Here is a 9,339-nt window from a genome sequence, read left to right on the forward strand (position 1 = left end):
ATAACAAATAATAATAAATAAAATAAAAAATAATAATAAATAAAAATAATAAATACACACAAACACACATGCATATATTTGAGAAAAAATGTGTGTATTTACATATAAAATATGTTTAGGATACAAGATATATATATATTTTAATATCTAATAAAAGAGTTATTAGGATGTTTTTGTCTTTTTGTGTGTATCACATTTACATAGTAAATATAAATAATACACACACATATATTTTGGATGTGATGAATCTTTGTCCAGCACTAGTTTAAACACATTTGTCTACATGTTTGTTTGCACTACAAGAGCAATACCATCAGTTGTGCTGTTGACCACTTCTGGATGCGGCCCAAAGTAGATAGTCTCAAAACCTTTCACACCTCTACTTAGTGTTGTCCACTTATGAATGAATCTCCAAAATCTTAATACTGGGTGTCAACAGGACCTGTGTTTCTGTCTGTTGTCATAACAAAGCAAACTCAAAGAATGTCAGCTTTGCCTTTAAAATGACACCACTCAGAAATGACAGCTGTCATAGGCAATCAGAAACTCTCATTCATATTAATACCGATGTGTCATGTTATGATTATAAAGGTGTCATGGCAGTCTTTTGAACACCCCTGTTAAGTAAAGTGTTAACAAATGTCTTTATTCAGCAGTTTCTTCACTCCTGCTTTATTCAGCAGTGTGTGTCTGTGGGAGCACCTCCACATGCATGAGCTGAAATTCTCACAATGCAGCCGTTTCCCTGCGTGCCAGAGTGGAAAAACCTGTGACAGTATCTGCATGTGTATTACTGAGACTGACAGATGCTTTCATTCACACATTCCTTGAGGATCAGAAAATGGGTTTCTAGGTTGACGACTAAACTAAAATTAAATATATATTTATAAAACTATCCACAAACTATTCTGAAATCATTTGTTGCAGAGACAAAATCTAATACACATTGTCAAAATTGGCTGTAGTGTGTGAGTGTGAATGCAAGAGTGTATGGGCGTTTCCCAGTGATGGGTTGCGGCTGGAAGGGCATCCACTGTGTAAAACATATGCTGGATAAGTTGGCGGCTCATTCCGCAGTGGCGACCCCTGATTAATAAAGGGACTAAGCTGAAAAGAAAATGAATGAATGAATGAAAGAAGTATACTAACTGCACATGTGACTAAAACTCTTTTAATTATCTAATGTTTTTGTATTTGTGTTGTGAGGATTTGCAGAGTCTTGATTTGTTGGTATTTTTGCTGTTTGCATGTGATTTCTTGAGTTTCACACCTGCTTGTGAAAGTCATTATATCAAACTATTCATCTGAAATACAGGGTAATTTTGGGATCTCTTATAAAAAGCATTACTCAATACAACACCAGCTGAGCCAGTTTGCTGAGCTGACATTTTTCACATGCTTGGCAGAGTCTGCTGCTGTTTGAGCCAGCTGTGACTAAGACTGCAAGAGTTCTGGCTTTATTTCTGAGTATTAAATACTGAAATAAACTTTTACTCACCCTAGTTATGTTTTGAAAAAGTTATGAAACATTTTAATGCATGGATATAATAAGCAACTAGATGCAACGTAAGATACTTATACCCTAAAAACAAAATTACTGGGTTGTTTCAACCAAAGGTCGTTATAGAAATCCAAAAAACTGGGTTAAAATTGTACTAAACAATTAACCCAGCAAACCCAGAGATTAGCATCCCAGCCTTTTTTAGAGTGCTGGATAAAAACCTCTCGAGGTAATTTTTGTGAATGTATGATTGCATGATCGCTTCACTGCAAGAAGGTAGCTGGTTTGAGCCCCGGCTGGGTCAGTGGTCATTTCTGTGTGGAGTTTGCATGTTCTCCCCATGTTGGTGTGGGTTTCCTCCGGGTGCTCCGGTTTCCCCCACAGTCCAAACACATGCGCTATAGGGGAACTGATCAACTCAATTAGTTGTGGTGTATAAGTGTGAATGCAAGAGTGTATGGGCGTTTCTCAGTGTTGGGTTTCAGCTGGAAGGGCATCCGCTGTGTAAAATATATGCTGGATAAGTTGGCGGTTCATTCCGCTGTGGCGACCCCTGATTAACAAAGGGACTAAGCCGAAAAGTGAATAAATGAATGGAAGTTCTCTCTGTACCATATTAAATGTGAGATATAAAGCAAATTAAATTAAACAACGTCCTCGAGGCAAATCAACAGTATGGTGTTACATGAAAGATGCAACTGAACACACAAGTTTGGAGAGCTGAGGAATGTGGTTTGGTGCACATTAAAGCATGCAAAACTAAATCAGGATGAAAAGCATCATAAGCGTGATTTCAGTAATGAATATGAAACTGGACGATGCTCTTTTTGAGGGCTGTATAGTGGTGTAGAATTGTAATGGGTTAGACAAAGCCAAATTCCTTGTGTTTAGCATGATGGTACACTGGTTTTCATTTTCCTTTTATTTGATGATTTCTGTATTTTTAACAGACGCTGACTGATGTAAAAACAACTTGTAGTTATTGAATACATGACTAAAAATGATGAGGAATGACCTATAACTGTTGTATATCATACACTCTGAAAAATGCTGGGTTGTTGTGACCCTGGATTGGGTCAAATATAAACAAACTGAATTCATTTTTCCAATTAGATTGAAATGATACTCTTAACCCAGAGATTGAATTTTTGACCCAGTATTGGGGTATGACAACCCAAGTATATTGATCTTTACAATGTAGTTGTATATATTTATTCACTTTATCAACTGTTTGATTATATATGGGCCACTGTTATTAGCAATAGTGATATTTGTGCACAGCAAAGGATTTGCTTGTGGATGTAGAAAAACAGCTCCGCTGTTGTGTCGTGTGCTGTTTGTCCTGAGTAATTAGGTATTGCCTTAAATTGGGTGTGTTCAAAATGCTAGCAGTGTGGAGTTTAATGAGAGAATTCAATCATTCTGTGAAGACAGCAGCTGTCATTAATTTACTTGATGAAGGAGGACTGTCATCAATATGTCACACGTTGTTATAAAAAAAGATTTATTTCCAAATTGTGATGTAAAATGTGTCATTATATACACTGTTTACGAAAGAAAACTTATGAGGAATTGCAGCAAATTATAGGATTGCGTCTAATATGATCTCTAATTCTTTACAGTGAAAACAAAAAGCCAAAACAAGGAGAAGAAATCAATAAAAAAACAGATCAAACCAATTGAAGAATAGTCTGAATGGTAAAAATTCAGCCTATCATCACCTGCAGACAGATCTAAAATGAGCTGTAAGTACAGTGACAGTCAGACGAAGCTCATTTGATGAAGCTCAGCTGTCAGCAAGAAAACCACATTAAACTCTATTGCTGAATAAAAAACAGCATATGCAGAATCATACAGAAGCATATCCACATCACACATATGCACAACCCAAACATATGAGTGATCCAGCAACATCTTTGTTTCAGGCAGAAAGGATTGAAGTAATGGAGTGGCCAGCTTAAATCCCTGATTTTAACCCAATTGAAAACTTCTGAGATTGCATTAAAAATGCCGCTTCTGAAGCAAAAGCCATTCACATAACTGTGGCACATGCAGTTTGTTCATCATGTGCTGAAATACCGGTTTCAGGAAGCCAGAAGATTTATGACTTGATGCAATGCAAATGAGCGGCAGTTATAAAAAACAACAGCTATGCAAATACATATTAGTTCAGTCATTTAAACTGATATATAAACGTTTAGTTTAAAAGTGATTCACTTTAAAGAGAACAGTATTTATACTGCTATTTTTAAACCTTAATATTCCCTATTTGTCTCTTGTAAAAAAAATACACACAGAATTATAAATAATATCTCAATAATTTAGAATCAAACATGTAATGTTGCACTATACAGTTTACTATTATTGATGTTCTTCAGTTATGAGTAGGCCCACACTGAATCTGCACGCACAGATTTCCACAGATGTTTAGCCCATCATTAATTCAGTTTATTTACTTGAGTAAATGTGTGTAAATCTATATTTATTCAGTTTATAAATTCATTACAGTAATATTATTGACTAATATGAACATGTTGATCTGATTTATGTACAGTGCAGTGTGTACAGTAATATTTTCTGTCTTTTAGTAGAGATGTTATATGAGAGACTTGCTTTGTTCACCAGATAAAGTGGATCTAATTGGATTTGCATTTTAAACATTAAATAAAAGTTAAAAAGGTATTATTTTTTAGTTCATATATTAAGGTTTTAGTTATGAGACTCCCATAATAATTCCTCAGAAATCCACAGATTTTTACCAAAATTCTCAGCAGAAATAGCAAAAAACGTCCGCAGATTCCGTCTGACCCTGGTTATTATATATCACATTACATCCCGCACACCTCTGTAATATGTGGAGACTTGGCGTGGTTTGTCAGTGTACCAGGTGTTCCTGGAAATCTTGTGACGACAATCATCACGCAGCCTAGAAAACATCATCATCATTTTGTGATTCCAGTCCAACACATCAGGCAGAAGTGTGCATCCGCCATTCATGCATTTCTCTCTGCGTTATGATTGACAGATTTATATAAACACCTAGGCTTCCCAGAACAACTTGGCAGATCGCTTGAAATATTTGGTTTGACTCAAGAAACCCAAGCCACAAGCCTCCCAGATCTTCTTTACAGTTTCAAATTTCAGTCATTCAACAGCGGTGCGTTTTTCCTTAAATCTGCTGTGCATTCATGTAACACATGAGAATGTGTTGAAAATAGGATGACTGATCTCACTTTGGGCGGCTTAGTGGTGTCGCACTGTCGCCTCACAACAAGAAGGTCGCTGGTTTGAGCCCTGGTTGAGTCAGTTGGTGTTTCTGTGTGGAGTTTGCATGTTCTCCCTGTGTTGGCGTGGGTTTCCTCCGGGTGCTCCGGTTTCCCCCACAGTCCAAACACCTGCGCTATAGGGGAACTGAATATACTAAATTGGCCGTAGTGTATGTGTGAATGAGTGCGTATGGGTGTTTCCCAGTACTGGGTTGCAGCTGGAAGGGCATCCACTATGTAAAAAATATGTTGGATAAGTTGGCAGTTCATTCCGCTGTGGCGACCCCTGATGAATGAAGCGACTAAGCTGAAGTAAAATGAATGAATGATCTTACTTTCACTTCTGAAGGCACACATAAACCCCGCTCATACATGTTTGTCTGGAAATGCATTCGTTTCTTCATCTGGGTTACTGTGGGTTGAAGTTGATTCAGGCTGTCACCTCCAGAAAAGTTGAAAGCTCTAAGAACATTCTTCATGAGTGTGAAATCACACATATAGTTCACGGCTCAATGTCTGCAACTGAAGGGAATTGTTTTACTGTCAGTCACTTTCAAGCATTTGATTTTTACAAAAACATACGACTGTCTTCATTTACTCCCTCGTGTCATTCAAACCTGCATCCACACCTTTCATCTTCAGAACTTAATCAGGACTTTATTTTGGGGTAATTTTGTGTAAGTATTTTCTGTCTTTGGCATGAAAGTCAGCAGGCTGTGGACAGTACTGTTTGCGTGTATTTTCTCATGGCTGGTGGTCCACTGATGAAAGAAAGCGCAAGTCCCTTAACCTGCAACGTGTGCATAATAATAATGATGGAAGTCTCTTATGAAAACCTCTAAATCACAAAAAATTATTTTACACTTAAACTTTTGAAAAAGGGTTCATCAGAAGCAGAGTAAGCTGTATTCACCAAGTGGGCGCAAGTGCATTTTTTTGTGTGGTTTGCAGAAGCTCAGGGTATATACACACATACACACAGTTTAAGTCAACATTATTCGTCCTTCTTTTCCATTATGTCCAGATGATGTTGAACAGATTGAGGAATTTCTCACAGTATTTCCTCTAATATTTGTTCTTCTGGAGAAAGTCTTATTTGTTTTATTTCAGCTAGAATAAAAGCAGTTTTTAATAGTTTTAAAGCCATGTTAAGCTCAATATTATTAGCCCCCTTCAGCAATATTAGTGTTGGATTGTCTCCAGAATAAACCACTGTTATACAATGACTTGCCTAATTACCCTAACTTTACCCTAATTACCCTAGTGAAGCCTTTAAATGTCACTTTAAGCTGAATACTAGTGTCTTGAAGAATATCTAGTCTAATATTATGTGCTGTCATCATGGAGCAAAGAGAAAAGAAATAACTTATTAGAAATTATTGTGATTAGAAATGTGTTGAAGAAATCCTGTACACACATCAACACAAGGACAGAAGGGCATTTAAATAAGTGAGACATGAAGTAGATGGTGCGTATACTAGATGGTTTGTGCAATGTGTGCATTGTTGAACTCTACAAATAAGAAATAAAGCTATTTATATAAAAGTATTTACAGCTATGTGGCTTTATTGGTTAGAAAAACCATAAACAGTAAGATTATGGTCTTCTTATGGTCATCCTGTATGTTGATGACCATAAGAAAACAGGCTGATGCACTACAGCTATTTAGGTTGGATTCCTGAAGAAAACGTTAGGCTGTTTTTATGTCTAGATGCACAGCCAGTTCACTCTGTCATCATCACTGTGTGAATGTATGTGAATTTTAACTTGACTCATGCGTGTCTTTCTGGAGAGCATCAGAAGTCTGGAGTCTGTATTAGAAACACAGGATGATGCACTGATGAACTGGTGGATCCAGTATCCTCAACACTGCATTAATCCACAGCAGATATAAGGAAAAACTGACTTCTGTTGAACGACTGACGGTATATGAAAGCATAAAGAATGAGGTTTATGCCCTGGGGTTCACAAGCCAAAAAAATTATTTTCAAGTGATCTGCCAAGTTCTTTAGAGAACGCCTAGGGTGTTTATTTACAGAGCCAAACCACTCTGATTACGTAGATGCCCTGATAAAAGAAATAAAACAGCATGCACTGGTCAGGTATAGGTCTTAAAGCAGACATATGCTTTGTTCAATGAGACAGGAAGAGAAAAAAGGTTTCTTCAACTATAGTGTGCTATTGGCCAGATCAACCTTCAGTAGCGTGGCTTCTGTAGAAGCGAAAGGAAGCTGTTTCTATGAAAACAAAGTAAGCGTAATAATCTTTAATTAAAATTAAAACTTTTGCTTCCCCCGTTGATTGCTTGTTTTAAAGGAAAAAAACTCACCTAATTTTGACTCATTATTTCTGAGAATAAGACAATATGTTTTGCTTGTCTAGAAAATGCTTCTTCATTTAAGACTTTTAAGATATTTGGACTAGAAACAAGACAAATAATGTCAAAATTTAAGTAAGAAAAGCATTTTGTTTTGCAGTGTAAGACAATGTTTGATATTTTATCCTATTTAGGAGATTCATAAAATGTTCTAAAATGTTCTTGCTCCTGTTAATTTCATTTCATTTTCTTGAGGACCTCACATTCTGAAGCATTTATCAGATACGCTGTAAACAAATGCTTCTTACTTTGAGTTTTGGTCTTGTTTCTAATCCAAAAATCTACAAATTCTTAAATCAAGAAGCATTTTTTGGACTAGCAAAAAATATTGTGTTATTCTCAGAAATAATGAGTCAAAATGAAGAGAGTTTTTCCTTAAAACAAGCAAAATAATCTGCCAATGGTAAGCTTAAAATTGTACTTAATATCTGAATATCTTCATGCCTTCCCAGTGGACATCTTGATGTCAAATCGACCTCAAATAGACATTAAGCATGATGTTGAATAACATGTTAAAATATAAAATGATTTGATGTCAAAACCTAGATGTCTTTTTGACGTTCACACATTGATGCTGTTTTGACCACCAAAATAATGCCCCAAAAAGTATTATAATAGGAGATTTCATAATAGAATTAATCTGAAACTTCACTTACAAGTTTACACTGGATTTGTAAATCATTCCAATGCATGTAAACAACCCTAATGTCAAAACCACATCCAATTGACAATATTTCATATATGTCCATTTTTGACACCAATATAAGGAGTCAGTTTGATGGGTTTTCTTTACTAGATATCTAATAGGTAGTCAATAGAGATTAAATTTCTGTGCATTTTTGATGTGTCATTTTAACATCAAGCTGGGTTTTATTTCCAATTATCATACCAGAGACAGGTGATTTTAGAATTTAATCAGTCAAGATTTGATATTTTCTATCTGAATACAGGTTTGCATGTACTGTACACTCACCATCATATAGAGCTGTGAGATGCATTTAGCTTTATTATGATATCGATGTGCTGATTAACAGAGTCAATCATTCATTCATTTTCCCTTGGCTTAGTCCCTTATTTTTTTGTCATTATTATTTATCAGCGGTCACCACAGCGGAATGAATCGCCCAATATTTAATCAGTTATGCATATTAATATTAAAATATGAAATATTTTATCATTGTTCAGGAAAAAAATCACAGGTGGTTTGTGCTTCAACAGTGATCTACTTCCTACATTTCATTCCCCGAGGCCTATTCTACAAACAGGTTATGTGACATACATAAGAAGTTTAGTTCATGAGCAGATAAATTAAACTTTCAATTCCAGAAGATATTAACTTTTAGAGGTCCCGTGAAATTAATATAAAGTTTTAAAGATGTTAGTATCAGCATGTTAATCATAAGGATCTCTATAATCTAGTGTCTCTCCTGGGGGGGTGTGGGAGGAAGCGCCCACTGCTATGATAAGATAAGAGTTATGCAAAGTAAGATAACCTTCAATCCTCCATCAGCACACGTGGTGAGTTAACACAGAAAACTTCAAATGTTGAGAAATGTTTACGTTTCAAGATGAGGAACCAACTAAAGCTCAAACACCAGGGATGCTCCAGCGCTAACCATAAAATCTTTTCTTTTTTTATTAGCTGTGGCAGAAATATCTGAAGGCTGTCCATCATTATGACAGATTGCACTGGGATTCACCCTCACCGGTGGTTTGCTTTTTGTAATGTTTTTAATGAGTTGTAATGTACATTGTTATAATCTTCTGGATTATCTGCATGCTCCTGTCTGTCCCTGTTCTGACCTTTGCCTGCCTGACGACTCTCTTAATAACCTGCACATGGGTCCTCAACTCTGTTGTACCCCGACTCATTACAGATGACCTTGTTCTTGTACAGATTTTGATGGATAAATTATACAAACATGTCTTATAGCACAATAAAAATCTTAGTTTTTGATATGTTTCTAGTCTTAAGATGTTTTCTAGACAAATAAAAAGTATTGCTCTTGTTTTTAGAATTAATAATTTTTCTGCCAATGGTCTATTTGCAAAATAATCTTGTTTTCGTCTTGAACAGTAACATTATTTTACTCCCCGACCAGCGGATTATTTTGCTTGTTTTAAGAAAAAACTCACTTGATTTCGGCTCATTAATTCTGAAAAAAAACTCAATATTTTTTGCTTGTCTAGAAAAT

The sequence above is a fragment of the Danio aesculapii genome, chromosome 21 (assembly GCF_903798145.1).
Source record: "Danio aesculapii chromosome 21, fDanAes4.1, whole genome shotgun sequence".
Lineage (NCBI taxonomy): Eukaryota > Metazoa > Chordata > Actinopteri > Cypriniformes > Danionidae > Danio > Danio aesculapii.